The 23,761-nt window shown below is 53.5% G+C and overlaps 1 pseudogene; it reads right to left on the minus strand.

Moving 5' to 3' along the window:
• LOC135530390 (vacuolar protein sorting-associated protein 8 homolog) overlaps window positions 1-23,761 on the minus strand; it is a 50,315-nt pseudogene that overhangs the window by 14,243 nt on the left and 12,311 nt on the right.

A 23,761-nucleotide genomic window follows, 5' to 3' on the forward strand; every position in this document is an offset into this window, starting at 1 on the left:
AGGCAGGGGGTGAAGGAGAGGGATAATAACAGAGAGGCAGGGGGTGAAGGAGAGGGATAATAACAGAGAGGCAGGGGGTGAAGGAGAGGGATAATAACAGAGAGGCAGGGGGTGAAGGAGAGGGATAATAACAGAGAGGCAGGGGGTGAAGGAGAGGGATAATAACAGAGAGGCAGGGGGTGAAGGATGGGGATAATAACAGAGAGGCAGGGGGTGAAGGGGGGTGAAGGCAGGGGTGAAGGAATAACAGAGAGGCAGGGGGTGAAGGAGAGGGATAATAACAGAGAGGCAGGGGGTGAAGGAGAGGGATAATAACAGAGAGGCAGGGGGTGAAGGAGAGGGACAATAACAGAGAGGCAGGGGGTGAAGGAGAGGGATAATAACAGAGAGGCAGAGCCAGAACCAGAAAGCGCGACAGAACAATGGCGACAGAGAGAGACCTTGAGTAAATTGTGACTGTCTGACTGATCGACAAATAATATTGAGTAGTTATTTATAATGCAAGGTGCTTTGTAGATCAGTCAGTCTTGACTAAGAATGTCAAATCAGCTGCGACGTCAAACACGCCCATTCAGTGAGGATAAGAGGAGGGGACGGAGAAGGGCAGAGGGATAAAACAAGAAGAGATGTGGCCTGGAAAGATAGACAGATCCTGAAGTGACATCATGCGGAACTTACATTCAGACTGATGATGTCACAGTTCAGCTGCAGATGTCTTTGCTTGATGACATGGATGGTTCCGGTCTCATCCTTCTTCACCTGGACACAAACAGTCAGTCAGTCAACAGGACAGTCGATTTTCAACAACAACAAAAAAATCTATTGTTATTGTTTGCTAAACAAGGAATAATGGTAACCAGGAAGTAAACCGGAAGTGAGGTGTTACCAGCAGGAAGTGTACGGTGTCTCCTCTGCAGAATGCCAGGACGGGGTTGACCACCTTCTGAACGGGGACAAACTGCCAGGCCAGCTGGGGAACACTGGTCGGGTCCGTCTGCAACATCAACAACAATAGACAGGTCTTAGTCATCAGTGTCCCAAATGGCACCCTATTCCCTATATAGTGCACTACTTTAGACCAGGGCAAATGGCACCCTATTCCCTTTATAGTGCACTACTTTAGACTAGGGCAAATGGCACCCTATTCCCTTTATAGTGCACTACTTTAGACCAGGTTAAACGGCACCCTAATCCCTTTATAGTGCACTACTTTAGACCATGTTAAATGACACCCTATTCCCTTTATAGTGCACTACTTTAGACCAGGTTAAATGGCACCCTATTCCCTTTATAGTGCACTACTTTAGACCAGGTTAAATGACACCCTATTCCCTTTATAGTGCACTACTTTAGACCAGGTTAAATGGCACCCTATTCCCTTTATAGTGCACTACTTTAGACCAGGTTAAATGGCACCCTAATCCCTTTATAGTGCACTACTTTAGACCAGGTTAAATGGCACCCTATTCTCTTTATAGTGCACTACTTTAGACCAGGTTAAATGGATTCCCTTTATAGTAACTACTTTAGACCAGGTTAAATGGCACCCATTCCCTTTATAGTGCACTACTTTAGACCAGGTTAAATGGCACCCTAATCCCTTTATAGTGCACTACTTTAGACCAGGTTAAATGGCACCCTATTCCCTTTATAGTGCACTACTTTAGACCAGGTTAAATGGCACCCTATTCCCTTTATAGTGCACTACTTTAGACCAGGTTAAATGGCACCCTATTCCCTATATAGTGCACTACTGTAGACCAGGTTAAATGACACCCTATTCCCTATATAGAGCACTACTGTAGACCAGGTTAAATGACACCCTACTCCCTTTATAGTGCACTACTTTAGACCAGGGTGCCATTTCTAGCCGTTCCAATAGGACAGCCAATGCACGGTGAGCACTGTGGTGTATGAAACGGTTGCCAGGGTGTAGTGTGTATCAGCGAGGTGGGTGCTACAGACTGGTGGAGGATGAGGTGAATAACCCTCATACGAAGAACCTAAACCGGGGATCAGGAGGAACGGGGCACTGGGGCGATGGGGCACTGGGGCGATGGGGCACTGGGGCGATGGGGCACTGGGGCGATGGGGCACTGGGGCATGGGGCACTGGGGCGATGGGGCACTGGGGCGATGGGGCACTGGGGCGATGGGGCACTGGGGCGATGGGGCACTGGGGGTGAATGGGGCACTGGGGATGGGGCACTGGGGCGATGGGGCACTGGGGCGATGGGGCGATGGGGCACTGGGGCGATGGGGCACTGGGGCGATGGGGCACTGGGGCGATGGGGCACTGGGGCGATGGGGCACTGGGGCGATGGGGCACTGGGGCGATGGGGCGATGGGGCACTGGGGCACTGGGGCGATGGGGCGATGGGGCACTGGGGCGATGGGGATATGGGGCACAGATGGGGCACTGGGGCGATGGGGCACTGGGGCGATGGGGCGATGGGGCACTGGGGCGATGGGGCACTGGGGCGATGGGGCACTGGGGCGATGGGGCACTGGGGCGATGGGGCGATGGGGCACTGGGGCGATGGGGCACTGGGGCACTGGGGCGATGGGGCACTGGGGCGATGGGGCACTGGGGCGATGGGGCACTGGGGCGATGGGGCACTGGGGCGATGGGGCACTGGGGCGATGGGGCACTGGGGCGATGGGGCACTGGGGCGATGGGGCGATGGGGCACTGGGGCGATGGGGCACTGGGGCGATGGGGCGATGGGGCACTGGGGCGATGGGGCACTGGGGCACTGGGGCGATGGGCGATGGGGCACTGGGGCACTGGGGCACTGGGGCAGGATGGGGCACTGGGGCACTGGGGCGATGGGGCACTGGGGCGATGGGGCACTGGGGCACTGGGGCCATGGGGCACTGGGGCGATGGGGGCGATGGGGCACTGGGGCGATGGGGCACTGGGGCACTGGGGCACTGGGGCACTGGGGCACTGGGGCGATGGGGCGATGGAGCACCGGGGCACTGGGGCACTGGGGTACTGGGGCACTGGGGCGATGGGGCACTGGGGCGATGGGGCACTGGGGCACTGGGGCACTGGGGCGATGGGGCGATGGGGCTGATCGATGGGGCGATGGGGCACTGGGGCACTGGGGCACTGGGGCGATGGGGCACTGGGGTACTGGGGCGATGGGGCACTGATGGGGCACTGGGGGCGATGGGGCGATGGGGCACTGGGGCGATGGGGCACTGGGCGATGGGGCACTGGGGTACTGGGGCGATGGGGCACTGGGGCGATGGGGCACTGGGGCGATGGGGGATGGGGCACTGGGGCATGGGGCACTGGGGCGATGGGGCACTGGGGCACTGGGGCGATGGGGCACTGGGGCACTGGGGCGATGGGGGCATGGGGCACTGGGGCACTGGGGCGATGGGGCACTGGGGCACTGGGGCACTGGGGCACTGGGGCGATGGGGCACTGGGGCGATGGGGCACTGGGGCGATGGGGCACTGGGGCGATGGGGCACTGGGGCGATGGGGCACTGGGGCACTGGGGCGATGGGGCACTGGGGCGATGGGGCACTGGGGCACTGGGGCACTGGGGCACTGGGGCACTGGGGCGATGGGGCACTGGGGCACTGGGGCGATGGGGCACTGGGGCACTGGGGCCCAGGGGCACTGGGGCACTGGGGCCCTGGGGCACTGGGGCACTGGGGCCCAGGGGCACTGGGGCGATGGGGCACTGGGGCGATGGGGCACTGGGGCGATGGGGCACTGGGGCGATGGGGCACTGGGGCACTGGGGCACTGGGGCACTGGGGCGATGGGGCACTGGGGCACTGGGGCGATGGGGCACTGGGGCGATGGGGCACTGGGGCGATGGGGCACTGGGGCGATGGGGCACTGGGGCGATGGGGCACTGGGGCGATGGGGCACTGGGGCACTGGGGCGATGGGGCACTGGGGCGATGGGGCACTGGGGCACTGGGGCGATGACTTAGGACCAAGGGTTTGTTGGAACAAAAGGATTCTCCAACAATGTCCTCCAGCCTTTACAAAATCAGCGTCCTTTATATTCTGTCTGCCTGCTGTATGTGAACCAAACCTTATTACAGGCACAAGCACAGAGTATGATGAAGACTGATGGACTTTAATCAGTTCAGCAAATAGCTGAATCTTTATACAATGAATAGAAATTACAGGGCCTTTCTTCTGTTCTGTTCCTAGCCAGGCAGCGTCTATAGTGTTCCCCCCCCCCCCCAATCTCCTGTCCTGTTCCTAGCCAGGCAGCGTCTATAGTGCCCCCCCACCTCCAATCTCCTGTCCTGTTCCTAGCCAGGCAGCGTCTATAGTGCCCCCCCCACCTCCAATCTCCTGTCCTGTTCCTAGCCAGGCAAGTGCCCCCCACCTCCAATCTCCTGTCCTGTTCCTAGCCAGGCAGCGTCTATAGTGCCCCCCCACCTCCAATCTCCTGTTCTGTTCCTAGCTAGGCAGCGTCTATAGTGCCCCCCCCCACCTCCAATCTCCTGTCCTGTTCCTTGCCAGGCAGCGTCTATAGTGCCCCCCACCTCCAATCTCCTGTTCTGTTCCTAGCTAGGCAGCGTCTATAGTGCCCCCCACCTCCAATCTCCTGTTCTGTTCCTAGCCAGGCAGCATCTATAGTGCCCCCCACCTCCAATCTCCTGTTCTGTTCCTAGCTAGGCAGCGTCTATAGTGCCCCCCACCTCCAATCTCCTGTTCTGTTCCTAGCTAGGCAGCGTCTATAGTGCCCCCCCCCACCTCCAATCTCCTGTCCTGTTCCTAGCCAGGCAGCGTCTATAGTGCCCCCCCCCCACCTCCAATCTCCTGTCCTGTTCCTAGCCAGGCAGCGTCTATAGTGCCCCCCCCCACCTCCAATCTCCTGTCCTGTTCCTATCCAGGCAGCGTCTATAGTGCCCCCCCCCACCTCCAATCTCCTGTTCTGTTCCTAGCCAGGCAGCGTCTATAGTACCTCCAACCTCCTGTTCTGTTCCTAGCCAGGCAGCGTCTATAGTGCCCCCCCACCTCCAATCTCCTGTTCTGTTCCTAGCCAGGCAGCGTCTATAGTGCCCCCCACCTCCAATCTCCTGTTCTGTTCCTAGCCAGGCAGCGTCTATAGTGCCCCCCCCACCTCCAATCTCCTGTTCTGTTCCTAGCCAGGCAGCGTCTATAGTGCCCCCCCACCTCCAATCTCCTGTTCTGTTCCTAGCCAGGCAGCGTCTATAGTGCCCCCCACCTCCAATCTCCTGTTCTGTTCCTAGCCAGGCAGCGTCTATAGTGCCCCCCCCACCTCCAATCTCCTGTTCTGTTCCTAGCCAGGCAGCGTCTATAGTGCCCCCCCACCTCCAATCTCCTGTTCTGTTCCTATGCCAGTTCTGTTCCTAGCCAGCGTCTATAGTGCCCCCCACCTCCAATCTCCTGTTCTGTTCCTAGCCAGGCAGCGTCTATAGTGCCCCCCCCCCAACTCCAATCTCCTGTTCTCTTCCTAGCCAGGCAGCGTCTATAGTGCCCCCCCCCACCTCCAATCTCCTGTCCTGTTCCTAGCCAGGCAGCGTCTATAGTGCCCCCCACCTCCATCTCCTGTCCTGTTCCTAGCCAGGCAGAGTCTATAGTGCCCCCCACCTCCAATCTCCGGTTCTGTTCCTAGCCAGGCAGCGTCTATAGTGCCCCCCCACCTCCAATCTCCTGTCCACCTAGCCTCCAATCTCCTGTCCCTAGCCAGGCAGCGTCTATAGTCCCCCCCCACCTCCAATCTCCTGTCCTGTTCCTAGCCAGGCAGCGTCTAGTGCCCCCCCACCTATCTCTTGTCCTGTTCCTAGCCAGGCAGCGTCCCCCCACCTCCAATCTCCTGTCCTGTTCCTAGCCAGGCAGCGTCTATAGTGCCCCCCCCCACCTCCAATCTCCTGTCCTGTTCCTAGCCAGGCAGCGTCTATAGTTCCCCCCACCTCCAATCTCCTGTCCTGTTCCTAGCCAGGCAGCGTCTATAGTGCCCCCCCACCTCCAATCTCTTGTCCTGTTCCTAGCCAGGCAGCGTCTATAGTGCCCCCCCCCCCCACCTCCAATCTCCTGTCCTGTTCCTATCCAGGCAGCGTCTATAGTGCCCCCCCCCACCTCCAATCTCCTGTCCTGTTCCTAGCCAGGCCCTATAGTCCCCCCACCTCCAATCTCCTGTCCTGTTCCTAGCCAGGCAGCATCTATAGTGCCCCCCACCTCCAATCTCCTGTCCTGTTCCTAGCCAGGCAGCGTCTATAGTGCCCCCCACCTCCAATCTCCTGTTCTGTTCCTAGCCAGGCAGCGTCTATAGTGCCCCCCCCTCCATCTCCTGTCCTGTTCCTAGCCAGGCAGTGTCAATCTCCTGTCCTGTTCCTAGCCAGGCAGCGTCTATAGTGCCCCCCCCCCCTCCAATCTCCTGTCCTGTTCCTAGCCAGGCAGCGTCTATAGTGCCCCCCCCACCTCCAATCTCCTGTCCTGTTCCTAGCCAGGCAGCGTCTATAGTGCCCCCCCCACCTCCAATCTCCTGTCCTGTTCCTAGCCAGGCAGCATCTATAGTGCCCCCCACCTCCAATCTCCTGTCCTGTTCCTAGCCAGGCAGCGTCTATAGTGCCCCCCACCTCCAATCTCCTGTCCTGTTCCTAGCCAGGCAGCCCCCCCCACCTCCAATCTCCTGTCCTGTTCCTAGCCAGGCAGCGTCTATAGTGCCCCCCCCCCACCTCCAATCTCCTGTCCTGTTCCTAGCCAGGCAGCGTCTATAGTTCCCCCCCCACCTCCAATCTCCTGTCCTGTTCCTAGCCAGGCAGCGTCTATAGTGCCCCCCCACCTCCAATCTCCTGTTCTGTTCCTAGCCAGGCAGCGTCTATAGTGCCCCCCCACCTCCAATCTCCTGTCCTGTTCCTAGCCAGGCAGCATCTATAGTGCCCCCCCAGCTCCAATCTCCTGTTCTGTTCCTAGCCAGGCAGCGTCCTCCAATCTCCTGTTCTGTTCCTAGCCAGGCAGCGTCTATAGTGCCCCCCCACCTCCAATCTCCTGTTCTGTTCCTAGCCAGGCAGCGTCTATAGTGTTCCCCCCACCTCCAATCTCCTGTTCTGTTCCTAGCCAGGCAGCGTCTAGTGCCCCCCCCACCTCCAATCTCCTGTCCTGTTCCTAGCCAGGCAGCGTCTATAGTGCCCCCCACCTCCAATCTCCTGTCCTGTTCCTAGCCAGGCAGCGTCATAGTGCCCCCCACCTCCAATCTCCTGTCCTGTTCCTAGCCAGGCAGCGTCTATAGTGCCCCCCACCTCCAATCTCCTGTCCTGTTCCTAGCCAGGCAGCGTCTATAGGGCCCCCCCCACCTCCAATCTCCTGTTCTGTTCCTAGCCAGGCAGCGTCTATAGTGTCCCCCCCCACCTCCAATCTCCTGTTCTGTTCCTAGCCAGGCAGCGTCTATAGTGTCCCCCCTCCAACTTCCCCCCCCACACCTCCAATCTCCTGTCCTGTTCCTAGCCAGGCAGCGTCTATAGTGCCCCCCCACCTCCAATCTCCTGTCCTGTTCCTAGCCAGGCAGCATCTATAGGGCCCCCCCCCCCCACCTCCAATCTCCTGTCCTGTTCCTAGCCAGGCAGCGTCTATAGTCCCCCCCCACCTCCAATCTCCTGTCCTGTTCCTAGCCAGGCAGCGTCTATAGTGCCCCCCCCTCCCCACCTCCAATCTCCTGTCCTGTTCCTAGCCAGGCAGCGTATATAGTGCCCCCCCCACCTCCAATCTCCTGTCCTGTTCCTAGCCAGGCAGCGTCTATAGTGCCCCCCACCCCCCCACCTCCAATCTCCTGTCCTGTTCCTAGCCAGGCAGCGTCTATAGTGCCCCCCCCACCTCCAATCTCCTGTCCTGTTCCTAGCCAGGCAGCGTCTATAGTGCCCCCCACCTCCAATCTCCTGTCCTGTTCCTAGCCAGGCAGCGTCTATAGTGACCCCCCACCTCCAATCTCCTGTCCTGTTCCTAGCCAGGCAGCGTCTATAGTGCCCCCCAGCCTCCAATCTCCTGTCCTGTTCCTAGCCAGGCAGCGTCTATAGTCCCCCCCACCTCCAATCTCCTGTCCTGTTCCTAGCCAGGCAGCGTCTATAGTCCCCCCCCACCTCCAATCTCCTGTTCTGTTCCTAGCCAGGCAGCGTCTATAGTGCCCCCCACCTCCAATCTCCTGTCCTGTTCCTAGCCAGGCAGCGTCTATAGTGCCCCCCAGCCTCCAATCTCCTGTCCTGTTCCTAGCCAGGCAGCGTCTATAGTGCCCCCCCCCACCTCCAATCTCCTGTCCTGTTCCTAGCCAGGCAGCGTATATTGTGCCCCCCACCTCCAATCTCCTGTCCTGTTCCTAGCCAGGCAGCGTCTATAGTTCCCCCCCCCCCCACCTCCAATCTCCTGTCCTGTTCCTAGCCAGGCAGCGTCTATAGTTCCCCCCCCAACTCCAATCTCCTGTCCTGTTCCTAGCCAGGCAGCGTCTATAGTTCCCCCCCCACCTCCAATCTCCTGTCCTGTTCCTAGCCAGGCAGCGTCTATAGTGCCCCCCCCACCTCCAATCTCCTGTCCTGTTCCTAGCCAGGCAGCGTCTATAGTTCCCCCCACCTCCAATCTCCTGTCCTGTTCCTAGCCAGGCAGCGTCTATAGTGCCCCCCACCTCCAATCTCCTGTCCTGTTCCTAGCCAGGCAGCGTCTATAGTTCCCCCCCCACCTCCAACCTCCTGTCCTGTTCCTAGCCAGGCAGCGTCTATAGTGCCCCCCCCACCTCCAATCTCCTGTCCTGTTCCTAGCCAGGCAGCGTCTATAGTGCCCCCCCCACCTCCAATCTCCTGTCCTGTTCCTAGCCAGGCAGCGTCTATAGTTCCCCCCACCTCCAATCTCCTGTCCTGTTCCTAGCCAGGCAGCGTCTATAGTTCCCCCCCCACCTCCAATCTCCTGTCCTGTTCCTAGCCAGGCAGTGTCTATAGTGCCCCCCCCCACCTCCAATCTCCTGTCCTGTTCCTAGCCAGGCAGCGTCTATAGTGCCACCCCCCACCTCCAATCTCCTGTCCTGTTCCTAGCCAGGCAGCGTCTATAGTCCCCCCACCTCCAACCTCCTGTCCTGTTACTAGCCAGGCAGCGTCTATAGTGCCCCCCCCACCTCCAATCTCCTGTCCTGTTCCTAGCCAGGCAGCGTCTATAGTGCCCCCCCACCTCCAATCTCCTGTCCTGTTCCTAGCCAGGCAGCGTCTATAGTGCCCCCCCCCCACCTCCAATCTCCTGTCCTGTTCCTAGCCAGGCAGCGTCTATAGTGCCCCCCAGCTTCCAATCTCCTGTCCTGTTCCTAGCCAGGCAGCGTCTATAGTGCCCCCCCCACCTCCAATCTCCTGTCCTGTTCCTAGCCAGGCAGCGTATATTGTCCCCCCCCACCTCCAATCTCCTGTCCTGTTCCTAGCCAGGCAGCGTCTATAGTTCCCCCCCCACCTCCAATCTCCTGTCCTGTTCCTAGCCAGGCAGCGTCTATAGTGTCCCCCCCCACCTCCAATCTCCTGTCCTGTTCCTAGCCAGGCAGCGTCTATAGTGCCCCCCCCACCTCCAATCTCCTGTCCTGTTCCTAGCCAGGCAGCGTCTATAGTTCCCCCCCCACCTCCAATCTCCTGTCCTGTTCCTAGCCAGGCAGCGTCTATAGTTCCCCCCCACCTCCAATCTCCTGTCCTGTTCCTAGCCAGGCAGCGTCTATAGTTCCCCCCCACCTCCAATCTCCTGTCCTGTTCCTAGCCAGGCAGCGTCTATAGTGCCCCCCCACCTCCAATCTCCTGTCCTGTTCCTAGCCAGGCAGCGTCTATAGTGCCCCCCCCACCTCCAATCTCCTGTCCTGTTCCTAGCCAGGCAGCATCTATAGTGCCCCCCAGCCTCCAACCTCCTGTCCTGTTCCTAGCCAGGCAGCGTCTATAGTGCCCCCCCACCTCCAATCTCCTGTCCTGTTCCTAGCCAGGCAGCGTCTATAGTGCCCCCCCACCTCCAATCTCCTGTCCTGTTCCTAGCCAGGCAGCGTCTATAGTGCCCCCCCACCTCCAATCTCCTGTCCTGTTCCTAGCCAGGCAGCGTCTATAGTGCCCCCCACCTCCATCTCCTGTTCTGTTCCTAGCCAGGCAGCGTCTATAGTTCCCCCCCCCACCTCCATCTCCTGTTCTGTTCCTAGCCAGGCATCGTCTATAGTTCCCCCCCCACCTCCAATCTCCTGTCCTGTTCCTAGCCAGGCAGCGTCTATAGTTCCCCCCACCTCCAATCTCCTGTTCTGTTCCTAGCCAGGCAGCGTCTATAGTGTCCCCCCCCACCTCCAATCTCCTGTCCTGTTCCTAGCCAGGCAGCGTCTATAGTGCCCCCCCACCTCTGCCCCCCCCCCCCCCACCTCCAATCTCCTGTCCTGTTCCTAGCCAGGCAGCGTCTATAGTGCCCCCCACCTCCAATCTCCTGTCCTGTTCCTAGCCAGGCAGCGTCTATAGTGCCCCCCCCCTCCAATCTCCTGTCCTGTTCCTAGCCAGGCAGCGTCTATAGTGCCCCCCACCTCCATCTCCTGTTCTGTTCCTAGCCAGGCAGCGTCTATAGTTCCCCCCCCACCTCCATCTCCTGTTCTGTTCCTAGCCAGGCATCGTCTATAGTTCCCCCCCCACCTCCAATCTCCTGTCCTGTTCCTAGCCAGGCAGCGTCTATAGTTCCCCCCCCACCTCCAATCTCCTGTTCTGTTCCTAGCCAGGCAGCGTCTATAGTGTCCCCCCCCACCTCCAATCTCCTGTCCTGTTCCTAGCCAGGCAGCGTCTATAGTGCCCCCCCCCCCCACCTCTGCCCCCCCCCCCACCTCCAATCTCCTGTCCTGTTCCTAGCCAGGCAGCGTCTATAGTGCCCCCCCACCTCCAATCTCCTGTCCTGTTCCTAGCCAGGCAGCATCTATAGTGCCCCCCACCTCCAATCTCCTGTTCTGTTCCTCTGCCCCCCCTCCAATCTCCTGTCCTGTTCCTAGCCAGGCAGCGTCTATAGTGCCCCCCCACCTCCAATCTCCTGTTCTGTTCCTAGCCAGGCAGCGTCTATAGTGCCCCCCCCCTCCAATCTCCTGTCCTGTTCCTAGCCAGGCAGCGTCTATAGTGTCCCCCCCACCTCCAATCTCCTGTCCTGTTCCTAGCCAGGCAGCGTCTATAGTGCCCCCCCACCTCCAATCTCCTGTCCTGTTCCTTGCAGCAGCTAGACATGTTATGATTGTGACATCCAATAAAGGGTGAGAGATGAGTATAAAAACATGATGGGTCTTTAGCGCCGTTCTACAGTGAGGCAAGAGACCATTAGAGCAAGCAACAGGGAAGAGGTCACAGAGAGGGTGGGAAGGAGAGCGGGAGAGGGGAAGGGTTGTGAGGGAGAAGAGAGGTCAGAGAAGGACAACGAGAGAGAGGAAGGGTTGAGGGAGAAGAGAGGTCAGAGAAGGATAACGAGAGAGAGGAAGGGTTGTGAGGGAGAAGAGAGGTCAGAGAAGGACAACGAGAGAGAGGAAGGGTTGTGAGGGAGAAGAGAGGTCAGAGAAGGACAACGAGAGAGAGGAAGGGTTGTGAGGGAGAAGAGAGGTCAGAGAAGGATAACGAGAGAGAGGAAGGGTTGTGAGGGAGAAGAGAGGTCAGAGAAGGACAACGAGAGAGAGGAAGGGTTGTGAGGGAGAAGAGAGGTCAGAGAAGGACAACGAGAGAGAGGAAGGGTTGTGAGGGAGAAGAGAGGTCAGAGAAGGATAACGAGAGAGAGGAAGGGTTGTGAGGGAGAAGAGGGTCAGAGAAGGATAACGAGAGAGAGGAAGGGTTGTGAGGGAGAAGAGAGGTCAGAGAAGGATAACGAGAGAGAGGAAGGGTTTGAGGGAGAAGAGAGGTCAGAGAAGGATAACGAGAGAGAGGAAGGGTTGAGGGAGAAGAGAGGTCAGAGAAGGATAACGAGAGAGAGGAAGGGTTGAGGGAGAAGAGAGGTCAGAGAAGGACAACGAGAGAGAGGAAGGGTTGTGAGGGAGAAGAGAGGTCAGAGAAGGATAACGAGAGAGAGGAAGGGTTGTGAGGGAGAAGAGAGGTCAGAGAAGGATAACGAGAGAGAGGAAGGGTTGTGAGGGAGAGGAGAGGTCAGAGAAGGACAATGAGAGAGACACTTTGAGGGAGAAGGCTTCAGAGAAGGATAACGAGAGAGGAAGGGTTGTGACTAGAAGGTCAGAAAGGATAACGAGAGGGAGGAAGGGTTGTGAGGGAGAAAGGTCAGACAAGGATAACAGGGAGGAATGTGAGGGACAAGAGAGTTAACTGTCAGAGAAGGATAACGAGAGAGGAAGGGTTGTATAGAACAGAGATGGGTCAGAGAAGGATAACGAGAGAGAGGAAGGTTGTGAGGGAGAATGATGGTCAGAGATAGGATAACTGAGAGAGGAAGGGTTGTGAGGGAGAGGAGAGGTCAGAGAAGGACAGACTGAGAGAGGTGAGGGATGTCATGGTCAGAGAAGGATAACAGAGAGGAAGGGTTGTGAGGGAGTCAGGAGAGGTCAGAGAAGGATAACAGAGAAGGATAACGAGAGGGAGACTGAGGGTGTCAATGTCATGGTCAGAGATAGGACAGACTGAAGGGTTGTGAGGGAGAGGAGAGGTCAATGTCATGTGTCCCCTAGATAGAACAGACTGTGAGGGTGAAGAGGGGTGATAACGAGAGATAGGAAGGGTTGTGAGGGAGAAGAGATGGTCCTAGAAGCACAACGAAGAGGAAGGGTTGTGAGGGAGAAGAGAGGTCAGAGAAGGACCCTAGTATAGAAGGAAGGGTTGTGAGGGTGTCAAGGTCATGTGTCCCGAGATAGAAAGACTGTGAGGGAGAAGAATGTCAGGACCCGAGAGAGAGGAAGGGTTGTGAGGGAGAAGAGAGGTCAGAGAAGGACACAACAGAGAAGGAAGGGTTGTGAGGAGAAGACAGGTCAGAGAAGGATAACGAGAGAGAGGAAGGGTTGTGAGGTGAGAAGAGAGGTCAGAAGGACACGAGAGAGAGGAAGGGTTGTGAGGGAGAAGAGAGGTCAGAGAAGGACAACGAGTGGAAGGGTTGTGAGGGAGAAGAGAGGTCAGAGAAGGATGAGAGTGAGGAAGGGTTGTGAGGGAGAAGAGAGGTCAGAGAAGGACAACGAGAGAGAGGAAGGGTTGTGAGGGAGAAGTGTGTCAGAGAAGGACAACGTATAGAGAGGAAGGGTTGTGAGGGAGAAGAGAGGTCAGAGAAGGATAAGAGAGAGAGGAAGGGTTGTGAGGGAGAAGAGAGGTCAGAGAAGGATAACGAGAGAGAGGAAGGTATTGTGAGGGAGTAGAGGTCAGAGAAGTGTAGTGTAGGAAGGGTTGTGAGGGAGAAGAGGGGTCAGAGAAGGATAACGAGAGAGAGGAAGGGTGTAGGGAGAAGAGGGGTCAGTGTATAATGTGAGGAAGGGTTGTGAGGGAGAAGAGAGGTATAGTGAATAATGAGAGGAAGGGTTGTGAGGGAGAAGAGGTCAGAGAAGGACAATAGAGAGAGGAAGGGTTGAGGGAGAAGAGAGGTCAGAGAAGGTAGGAGAGGAAGGGTTGTGAGGGAGAAGAGAGGTCAGAGAAGGACAACGAGAGAGAGGAAGGGTTGAGGAGAAGAGAGGTCAGAGTGTAGGAGAGGAAGGGTTGTGAGGGAGAAGAGAGGTCAGAGAAGGACAACGAGAGAGAGGAAGGGTTGTGAGGGTATAGAAGACCTAGATGAGAAGAGGTACCTTGCCATAGGGAAATGTCATCCACACTTTGAGAGAAGGCTTCAGTCCGATCACTAGAATCTGAAAGGAACAAGTTAGTGTTGGATTGAAAACAGACAAGTATTCTCAGTGGAATTGAAGATGTCATGTGTGTATAGTGTTTAGGGTATAGTGTATAATAGAACAGACTGTAGGGTGTATATGTCATAATGTCCCCTAGTATAGAACAGACTGTAGGGTGTCAATGTCATGTGTCCCCTAGTATAGACTGTAGGGTGTCAATGTCATGTGTCCCCTAGCATAGAACAGACTGTATGGTGTCAATGTCATGTGTAGCATAGAACAGACTGTAGGGTGTGTCATGTGTCCACTAGTATAGAACAGACTGTATGGTGTCAATGTCATGTGTCCACTAGTATAGAACAGACTGTATGGTGTCAATGTCATGTGTCCCCTAGCATAGAACAGACTGTAGGGTGAACTGTAGGTTGTGAAAGACACAACACAAACTGTAGTCTTGTAGAACACACTGAAGATGGAGTGTGTAGGTGTTTAGTGAGGGATGTCATAGACAGTGGAGCACTGTGTGACAGGGTGTAGTGTGTAGGGTATAGTGTATAGTGTATAATGTGTAGTGTGTAGTGTATAGTGTATAATGTGTAGTGTGTAGGGTATAGTGTGTAGTGTATAATGTGTAGTGTGTAGGGTATAGTGTGTAGTGTATAGTGTTTAGGGTATAGTGTATAATGTGTAGTGTGTAGGGTATAGTGTGTAGGGTATAGTGTGTAGGGTATAGTGTGTAGGGTATAGTGTGTAGGGTATAGTGTGTAGGGTGTAGGGTATAGGTTTTGTGTGTAGGGTGTAGTGTATAGGGTATAGTGTGTAGGGTGTAGCGTATAGGGTATAGTGTGTAGCATATAGGGTGTAGTGTGTAGTGTATAGGGTGTAGTGTATAGGGTGTAGTGTGTAGTGTATAGGGTGTAGTGTATAGGGTATAGTGTGTAGTGTATAGGGTATAGTGTGTAGCGTATAGGGTGTAGTGTGTAGTGTATAGGGTGTAGTGTGTAGTGTGTAGGGTGTAGTGTATAGTGTGTAGCGTATAGGGTGTAGTGTGTAGTGTATAGGGTGTAGTGTATAGGGTGTAGTGTGTAGTGTATAGGGTGTAGTGTGTAGTGTGTAGGGTGTAGTGTATAGTGTGTAGCGTATAGTGTGTAGTGTATAGGGTGTAGTGTGTAGTGTGTAGGACAGGGTCATCAACCAGATTCAGCTGCGGGGCTGTTTATTCTTTAGCAGATGGTCAGGGGTCCAGAACATAATGACAAATCATTTGTAGACTGCAAATTGCCCGCAAGAAGCCCAAACAGATATAACATCTGACTTAAACATAAACATTTCAAACCTTGCTTACATTTTGTATACGATCACGTCCACTCTGTGGCCAGTTGATTAGGTAACCCATCTAGTACTGGGTCAGACCCTCCCTTTGCCACCAGAACAGCCTGAACTTTCCAGGACATGGAAACGTTGCTCAATTGGTATCAAGGGACCCTAACGCGTGGCAGGAACAGGGACCCTAACGCGTGGCAGGAACAGGGACCCTAACGCGTGGCAGGAACGGGGACCCTAACGCGTGGCAGGAACAGGGACCCTAACGCGCGGCAGGAACAGGGACCCTAACGCGTGGCAGGAACAGGGACCCTAACGCGTGGCAGGGACCCTAACGCGTGGCAGGAACAGGGACCCTAACGCGTGGCAGGAACGGGGACCCTAACGCGTGGCAGGGACCCTAACGCGTGGCAGGAACGGGGACCCTAACGCGTGGCAGGAACGGGGACCCTAACGCGTGGCAGGAACGGGGACCCTAACGCGCGGCAGGAACAGGGACCCTAACGCGTGGCAGGAACAGGGACCCCAACGCGTGGCAGGAACAGGGACCCCAACGCGCGGCAGGAACAGGGACCCCAACGCGCGGCAGGAACAGGGACCCCAACGCGCGGCAGGAACAGGGACCCAACGCGCGGCAGGAACAGGGACCCCAACGCGCGGCAGGAACAGGGACCCCAACCAGGAACAGGGACCCTAACGCGCGGCAGGAACAGGGACCCAGGCAGGAACAGGGACCCTAACGGCGGCAGGAACTTACACCAGGAACAGGGACCCTAACGCTGCAGGAACAGGGACCCTAACGACGGCAGGAACAGGGATTCATCGGGGACCCAGGCAGGAACAGGGACCCTAACTGTCCAGTGTTGGGATGGCTGCCCAGGACCCTAACGCGTGGCAGGGACCCTAACGCTGGCAGGAACAGGGACCCTAACGCTGATAGGAACGGGACCCTAACGGTGTGGCAGGGACCCTTTGCTGGCAGAACGGGGACCCAACGCGTGGCAGGAACGGGGACCCGAACGCGTGGCAGAACGGGGACCATTAACGCTTGTTTGAACAGGGACCCTAAGCCTGTTAGGACCCCACGATTCTTAACAGGGACTCCTTCAGGAACAGGGACCTCATCAACAGGGAGCTGTTTTCTCCAGGAACAGGACTTCTGCTGACTGGAACAGGGACCCTGTTTGTCACACCATTCTTGGGGCGGCAGGGACCCTAAGCGCGGCAGTGGTAACGCGCGGCAGGAACAGGGACCCTAACGCGCGGCAGGAACAGGGACCCTAACGCCGGCAGGTGGTAACGCGCGGCAGGAACAGGGACCCTAAGGCGGCAGGAACAGGGACCCTAAGTGGTTAGAACAGGGACCCTAAGCGGCAGGAACAGGGACCCTAAGCGCGGCAGGAACAGGGACCCTAACGGCGGCAGGAACAGGGACCCTAACGTGGAACAGGGAGTGCGTGGCAGGAACATGGACCCAGGCGTGGCTAGTGGTTAAGCGTGGCAGGAACAGGGACCCTAACGCGTGGCAGGAATACACCACCAGCCTTTACCTTTGACCCCAGGCAGAGGTCATGACTGCTTACACCACATCCTGACTGCCATCGCCATGACGAAACATTCATCAGACCAGGCAGTGTTTTTCCTTAACTGTCCAGTGTTGGTGATGGCCTGCCCACTGCAGCCGTTTCTCCTTGTTTGTAGCTGATAGGAAGTCGGTGTGGCCGTCTGCTGGGATCCGTGGAGCGATGAGTTGTGTGTTCCGAGAGGCCGTTCAGATGCCATTATTTGCTTGTTTGTGGCCAGCCTGTTAGTTCCCACGATTCTTACCATTCTCCTTCAACCTCTCATCAACGAGCTGTTTTCTCCCGTAGGACTTCCGCTGACTGGATGTTCTGTTTGTCACACCATTCTTGGGGCGGCAGGGAAGCCTAGTGGTTAGAGTGTAGAGGCGACAGGGTAGCCTAGTGGTTAGAGTGTAGAGGCGGCAGGGTAGCCTAGTGGTTAGAGTGTAGAGGCGCAGGGTAGCCTAGTGGTTAGAGTGTAGAGGCGGCAGGGTAGCCTGGTGGTTAGAGTGTAGAGGCGGCAGGGTAGCCTAGTGGTTAGAGTGTAGAGGCGGCAGGGTAGCCTGGTGGTTAGAGTGTAGAGGCGGCAGGGTAGCCTAGTGGTTAGAGTGTAGAGGCGACAGGGTAGCCTAGTGGTTAGAGTGTAGAGGCGGCAGGGTAGCCTAGTGGTTAGAGTGTAGAGGCGACAGGGTAGCCTAGTGGTTAGAGTGTAAAGGCAACAGGGTAGCCTAGTGGTTAGAGTGTAGAGGCGGCAGGGTAGCCTGGTGGTTAGAGTGTAGAGGCGGCAGGGTAGGCTAGCGGTTAGAGTGTAGAGGCGGCAGGGTAGCCTGGTGGTTAGAGTGTAGAGGCGGCAGGGTAGCCTAGTGGTTAGAGTGTAGAGGACAGGGTAGCCTGGTGGTTAGAGTGTAGAGGCGACAGGGTAGCCTAGTGGTTAGAGTGTAGAGGCGACAGGGTAGCCTAGTGGTTAGAGTGGAGAGGCGACAGGGTAGCCTAGTGGTTAGAGTGTAGAGGCGACAGGGTAGCCTAGTGGTTAGAGTGTAGAGGCGGCAGGGTAGCCTAGTGGTTAGAGTGTAGAGGCGGCAGGGTAGCCTAGTGGTTAGAGTGTAGAGGCGGCAGGGTAGCCTAGTGGTTAGAGTGTAGAGGCGGCAGGGTAGCCTAGTGGTTAGAGTATAGAGGCGACAGGGTAGCCTAGTGGTTAGAGTGTAGAGGCGGCAGGGTAGCCTAGTGGTTAGAGTGTAGAGGCGGCAGGGTAGCCTAGTGGTTAGAGTATAGAGGCGACAGGGTAGCCTAGTGGTTAGAGTGTTGTACTAGTAACCGGAAGGTTGCAAGTTCAAACCCCTGAGCTGACAAGGTACAAATCCGTCGTTCTGCCCCTGAACAGGCAGTTAACCCACTGTTCCCGAGGCCGTCATTGAAAATAAGAATTTGTTCTTAACTGACTTGCCTGGTTAAATAAAGGTAAAATAAAATAAAAAATAAAAACACTAGAGATGATCGTGCGTGAAAAGCCAAGGAGGCTGTCAGTTTCTGAGACCCTGGAACCGATGATCTTACCACGTCGCTTAGGTCGTTCTAACGTTCAATCAAGTAACTGAACGCCTTGATGCCTGCTTTATATAGCAAGTCACATGACTCACTGTCTGTAGGAGCAAACCATTTTGGTGAACAGGGAGGGGGGGGGGTGTACCTAATAAACTGGCCACTCAGTGTATCCCTCTCTCTATTATGGGAATACTAGGGAACATATTTCCAGAATGAAAAGTCATTTGGAGCTGATTTGCTGGTGATTTTACAGTTTTTTTTGTCCAACAATAAAATATTTTAATAAAAATAAGTTGTATTTTTTTTTTGCTCAGAAAACAAGGGGGGGGTCAAATAATTGTCGCCAGTTGGGGAAACCTGATACAGGGCTTACCTTAGTAAGAGAGGCCATGGCCAGGAGAGAGTACTGTGTGATGGGGTGATCCTTCAGGTCCGGGGCGGTAAGGAGAGGCTCCACATTACACACCTCTCCCTTAGAGCCACTGAACAGACAACGAGACTCACATGTACGCATCCCCATCAACCTCCTACACGCAGAGAGAGAGAGAGAGAGAGAGAGAGGGGGGGGGGGGAGAAAGAGCGGGAGGCAGAGAGAGAGAGGAGGGAGGAGAGAAAGAGAGAAAGAAACAGAGAGGAGAGGAGAGAGGCAGAGAGAAACAGAGAGGAGAGGAGGGGAGGAGAGAGAGGAGGGGGGAGAGAGAAGGGGGAGAAGAGGGAGGAGAGAAGAGAAGAGGGAGGAGGGAAAGGAGAGTGAGAGAGAACAAAACAACTAAAGATATTTAAAAAAAACAAGCTCCTCACAGACTAACAAAATAAACATAACTCCAGTCCCAAAGTGGGACTGTGGTTCATTAGAACAATATTGAATATCCTATTTCCCCTAAAGCCCTCACATTCTGACATACACACACGCAGTACAGAACAGAGTGTATGAATCCCAAATGGAACCCTATGGGCCCTGGTCAGATGTAGTGCACTTTATAGGGAGCCATTTGGGACACAGCCTTAGAGAAGCCAGAAAACCAAAAAAGTACTTCTCCCCCCATTTCCATTAATCTGACCTGAATAAGAGAGACAGCTTTGTATAATAATGTCAAACAGAGCAGGGGTCATTCTGTCTCACTGTAATTCCTCATTACACACACACACACACACACACACACACACACCCTCCCTGTCTCACCTCATTACACTCTCTCCCTCCCTGTCTCGCTGTAATACCTCATTAAAATAATGTACTGTTAGACTGTGGTTACAGACAGTGACAGGGGTGCTTGAATGTGTAGGAAGACCATGTGAGGGTCCAAAACAAACCAACTCCAGGACCTTCGGGAAGTATTCACACCCCTCGACATCCTCCACATTCTGTTGTGTTACAGCCTGAATTTAAAATGGATTACATTTAGATGTTTTTGTCACAATATACCCCATAATGTCAAAGTGGATTATTATGTTTTATTATTATTTTTACTAATTAAATTTAACATGAAAAGCTGAAATGTTTTGAGTCAATAAGTAATCAACCCCTTTGTTGTTGCAAGCCGAAATAAGTACTGGAGTAAAAATGTGCTTAACAAGTTGCAATAGTAGTGTGTACCTTATCTCTGTACCCAACTCATACAATTATCTGTAAGGTCCCTTCAGTAGAGCAAAGAATTTCAAACACAGATTCAACCACAAAGACCAGGGAGGTTTTCCAATGCCTCACAAAGAAGGGCACCTATTGGTAGATGGGTAAAACAAATAAGACATTAAATATTCCTTTCAGCATGGTGAAGTTATTTATTACAATATGGATGGTGTCACTACAAAGATACAGGCGTCCTTCCTAACTCAGTTGCTGGAGAGGAAGGAAACTGCTCAGGGATTTCACCATGAGGCCAATGGTTACTTTAAAAAACGGTTACAGAGTTTAATGGCCGTGTTAGGAGAAAACTGAGGATGGGTCAACAACATCGTAGTTACTCCACAATAATAACCTAATTGAGTGAAAAGGAAGCCTGTACAGAATACAAATATTACAAAACATACATCCTGTTTGCAACAAGGCACTAAAGTAATACTGCTAAAGAAAAGACACATTACTGAGGACCACTCTCCATATTTTAAAGCATAGTGGTGGCTGCATCATGTTATGAGTATGCTTGTCATCTTTCAGGATAAACCCATAAATGTAATATAACTACGCACAGGCAAAATCCAAGAGGAAAACCTGGTTCAGTCTGCTTTCCACCAGACACTGGGAGATGAATTCCGCCCACACCCGCCCACACCAGACGTTAACCATAACCTCACCCGACCCTAACCTGACCCTATACCTAACCACAACCCACCCGACCCTAACCTAACCCCAGCCTAACCCAACCGACTCTAACCCCACCCGACCCTAACTCTAGACTGATGATGTATTTAGTGAATATGTATGCCTGTTGAACAGTAGACTGTGATTATGTATCTAGTGACTATGTAGGCCTGTTGAACAGTAGACTGTGATGATGCATTTAGTGAATATGTATGCCTGTTGAACAGTAGACTGTGATGATGTATCTAGTGAATATTTAGGCCTGTTGAACAGTAGACTGTGAAGATGTATCTAGTGAATATGTAGGCCTGTTGAACAGTAGACTGTGAAGATGCATTTAGTGAATATGTAGGCCTGTTGAACAGTAGACTGTGATGATGCATTTAGTGAATATGTAGGCCTGTTGAACAGTAGACTGTGATGATGCATTTAGTGAATATGTAGGCCTGTTGAACAGTAGACTGTGATGATGCATTTAGTGAATATTTAGGCCTGTTGAACAGTAGACTGTGAAGATGCAGCTCTCTACTGCCCTTTCATCACGTTGAACCACCATTCTCCTGTCACCAAGTAGAATACAAACATGTACATTTCTGGGCCTGTTATAGACTGGGCCTGTTAACAGTCTGGGCCTGTTACAGTCTGGGCCTGTTACAGTCTGGGCCCGTTACAGTCTGGGCCTGTTACACAGTGGGGCAAAAAAGTATTTAGTCAGCCACCAATTGTGCAAGTTCTCCCACTTAAAAAGATGAGAGAGGCTTGTAATTTTCATCATAGGTACACTTCGACTATGACAGACAAAACGAGAGCAAAAAAATCCAGAAAATAACATTGTAGGATTTTTAATGAATTTATTTGCAAATTATGGTGGAAAATAAGTATTTGGTCAATAACAAAAGTGTATCTCAATACTTTGTTATATACCCTTTGTTGGCAATGACAGAGGTCAAACGTTTTCTGTAAGTCTTCACAAGGTTTTCACACACTGTTGCTGGTATTTTGGCCCATTCTTCCATGCAGATCTCCTCTTGAGCAGTGATGTTTTGGGGCTGTTGCTGGGCAACACAGTCTTTCAACTCCCTCCAAAGATTTTCTATGGGGTTGAGATCTGGAGACTGGCTAGGCCACTTCAGGACCTTGAAATGCTTCTTACGAAGCCACTCCTTCGTTGCCCGGGCGGTGTGTTTGGGATCATTGTCATGCTGAAAGACCCAGCCATGTTTCATCTTCAATGCCCTTGCAGATGGAAGGAGGTTTTCACTCAAAATCTCACGATACATGGCCCCATTCATTCTTTCCTTTACACAGATCAGTCGTCATGGTCCCTTCGCAGAAAAACACCCCCAAAGCATGATGTTTCCACCCCCATGCTTCACAGTAGGTATGGTGTTCTTTGTTCTTCGGATGCAACTCAGCATTCTTTGTCCTCCAAAGACGACGAGTTGAGTTTTTACCAATTTTTTTTATTTTGGTTTCATCTGACGATATGACATTCTCCCAATCTTCTTCTGGATCATCCAAATGCTCTCTAGTAAACTTCAGACGGGCCTGGACATGTACTGGCTTAAGCAGGGGGACACGTCTGGCACTGCAGGATTTAACTCCCTGGCAGCGTAGTGTGTTACTGATGGTAGGCTTTGTTACTTTGGTCCCAGCTCTCTGCAGGTCATTCACTAGGTCCCCTGTGTAGTTCCGGGATTATTGCTCACCATTCTTGTGATCATTTTGACCCCACGGGGTGAGATCTTGCGTGGAGCCCCAGATCGAGGGAGATTATCAGTGGTCTTGTATGTCTTCCATTTCCTAATAATTGCTCCCACAGATGATTTATTCAAACCAAGCTGCTTACCTATTGCAGATTCAGTCTTCCCAGCCTGGTGCAGGTCTACAATTTTGTTTCTGGTGTCCTTTGACAGCTCTTTGGTCTTGGCCATAGTGGAGTTTGGAGTGTGACTGTTTGAGGTTGTGGACAGGTATCTTTTATACTGATAACAAGTTCAAACAGGTGCCATTAATACAGATAACGAGTGGAGGACAGAGGAGCCTCTTAAAGAAGAAGTTACAGGTCTGTGATAGCCAGAAATCTTGCTTGTTTGTAGGTGACCAAATACTTATTTTCCACCATAATTTGCAGATTAATCCATTAAAAATCCTACAATGTGATTTTCTGGATTTTTTTTTTCTCATTTTGTCTGTCATAGTTGAAGTGTACCTATGATGAAAATTACAGGCCTCTCATCTTTTTAAGTGGGAGAACTTGCACAATTGGTGGCTGACTAAATACTTTTTTGCCCCACTGTATACCGGGCCTGTTATATACCAGGCCTGTTATAGACCGTTATAGTCTGGGCCTGTTATGGTCTGTTATGGTCTGGGCCTGTTATGGTCTGTTATGGTCTGGGCCTGTTATGGTCTGTTATAGTCTGGGCCTGTTATGGTCTGGGCCTGTTATGGTCTGTTATAGTCTGGGCCTGTTATGGTCTGTTATGGTCTGGGCCTGTTATGGTCTGTTATAGTCTGGGCCTGTTATAGTCTGTTATAGACTGGGCCTGTTATGGTCTGGGCCTGTTATGGTCTGTTATAGTCTGGGCCTGTTATGGTCTGTTATGGTCTGGGCCTGTTATGGTCTGTTATGGTCTGGGCCTGTTATGGTCTGTTATGGTCTGGGCCTGTTATGGTCTGGGCCTGTTATGGTCTGGGCCTGTTATGGTCTGGGCCTGTTATAGTCTGGGCCTGTTATGGTCTGTTATAGTCTGAGCCTGTTATAGTCTGTAATAGACTGGGCCTGTTATATTCCGGGCCTGTTATAGACCGTTATGGTCTGGGCCTGTTATGGTCTGTTATAGTCTGTAATAGACTGGGCCTGTTATATTCCGGGCCTGTTACAGACCGGGCCTGTTAAAATGTTATAGTCTGGGCCTGTTATAGTCTGTTATAGACTGTTATAGTCTGTTATAGACTGGGCCTGTTATAGTCTGTTATAGTCTGTTATAGACTGTTATAGTCTGTTATAGTCTGGGCCTGTTATAGTCTGTTATAGTCAGGGCCTGTTATAGTCTTGATGTGTTTGTATTTGGTAGACTTTTGGTTGCTACTGCCTACTATTGTTCTTTATTTTGATGTTTTGTCCTGTTTGTGTGCTGCAACAGGCTACAGAACGTCCTGTTTGTCTTTTGTGGGCTGCAACAGGCTACAGAACGTCCTGTCTGTCTTTTGTGTGCTGCAACAGGCTACAGAACGTCCTGTTTGTCTTTTGTGTGCTGCAACAGGCTACAGA

Source organism: Oncorhynchus masou, unplaced genomic scaffold, assembly GCF_036934945.1.
Source record: "Oncorhynchus masou masou isolate Uvic2021 unplaced genomic scaffold, UVic_Omas_1.1 unplaced_scaffold_1330, whole genome shotgun sequence".
Taxonomy (NCBI): domain Eukaryota; kingdom Metazoa; phylum Chordata; class Actinopteri; order Salmoniformes; family Salmonidae; genus Oncorhynchus; species Oncorhynchus masou.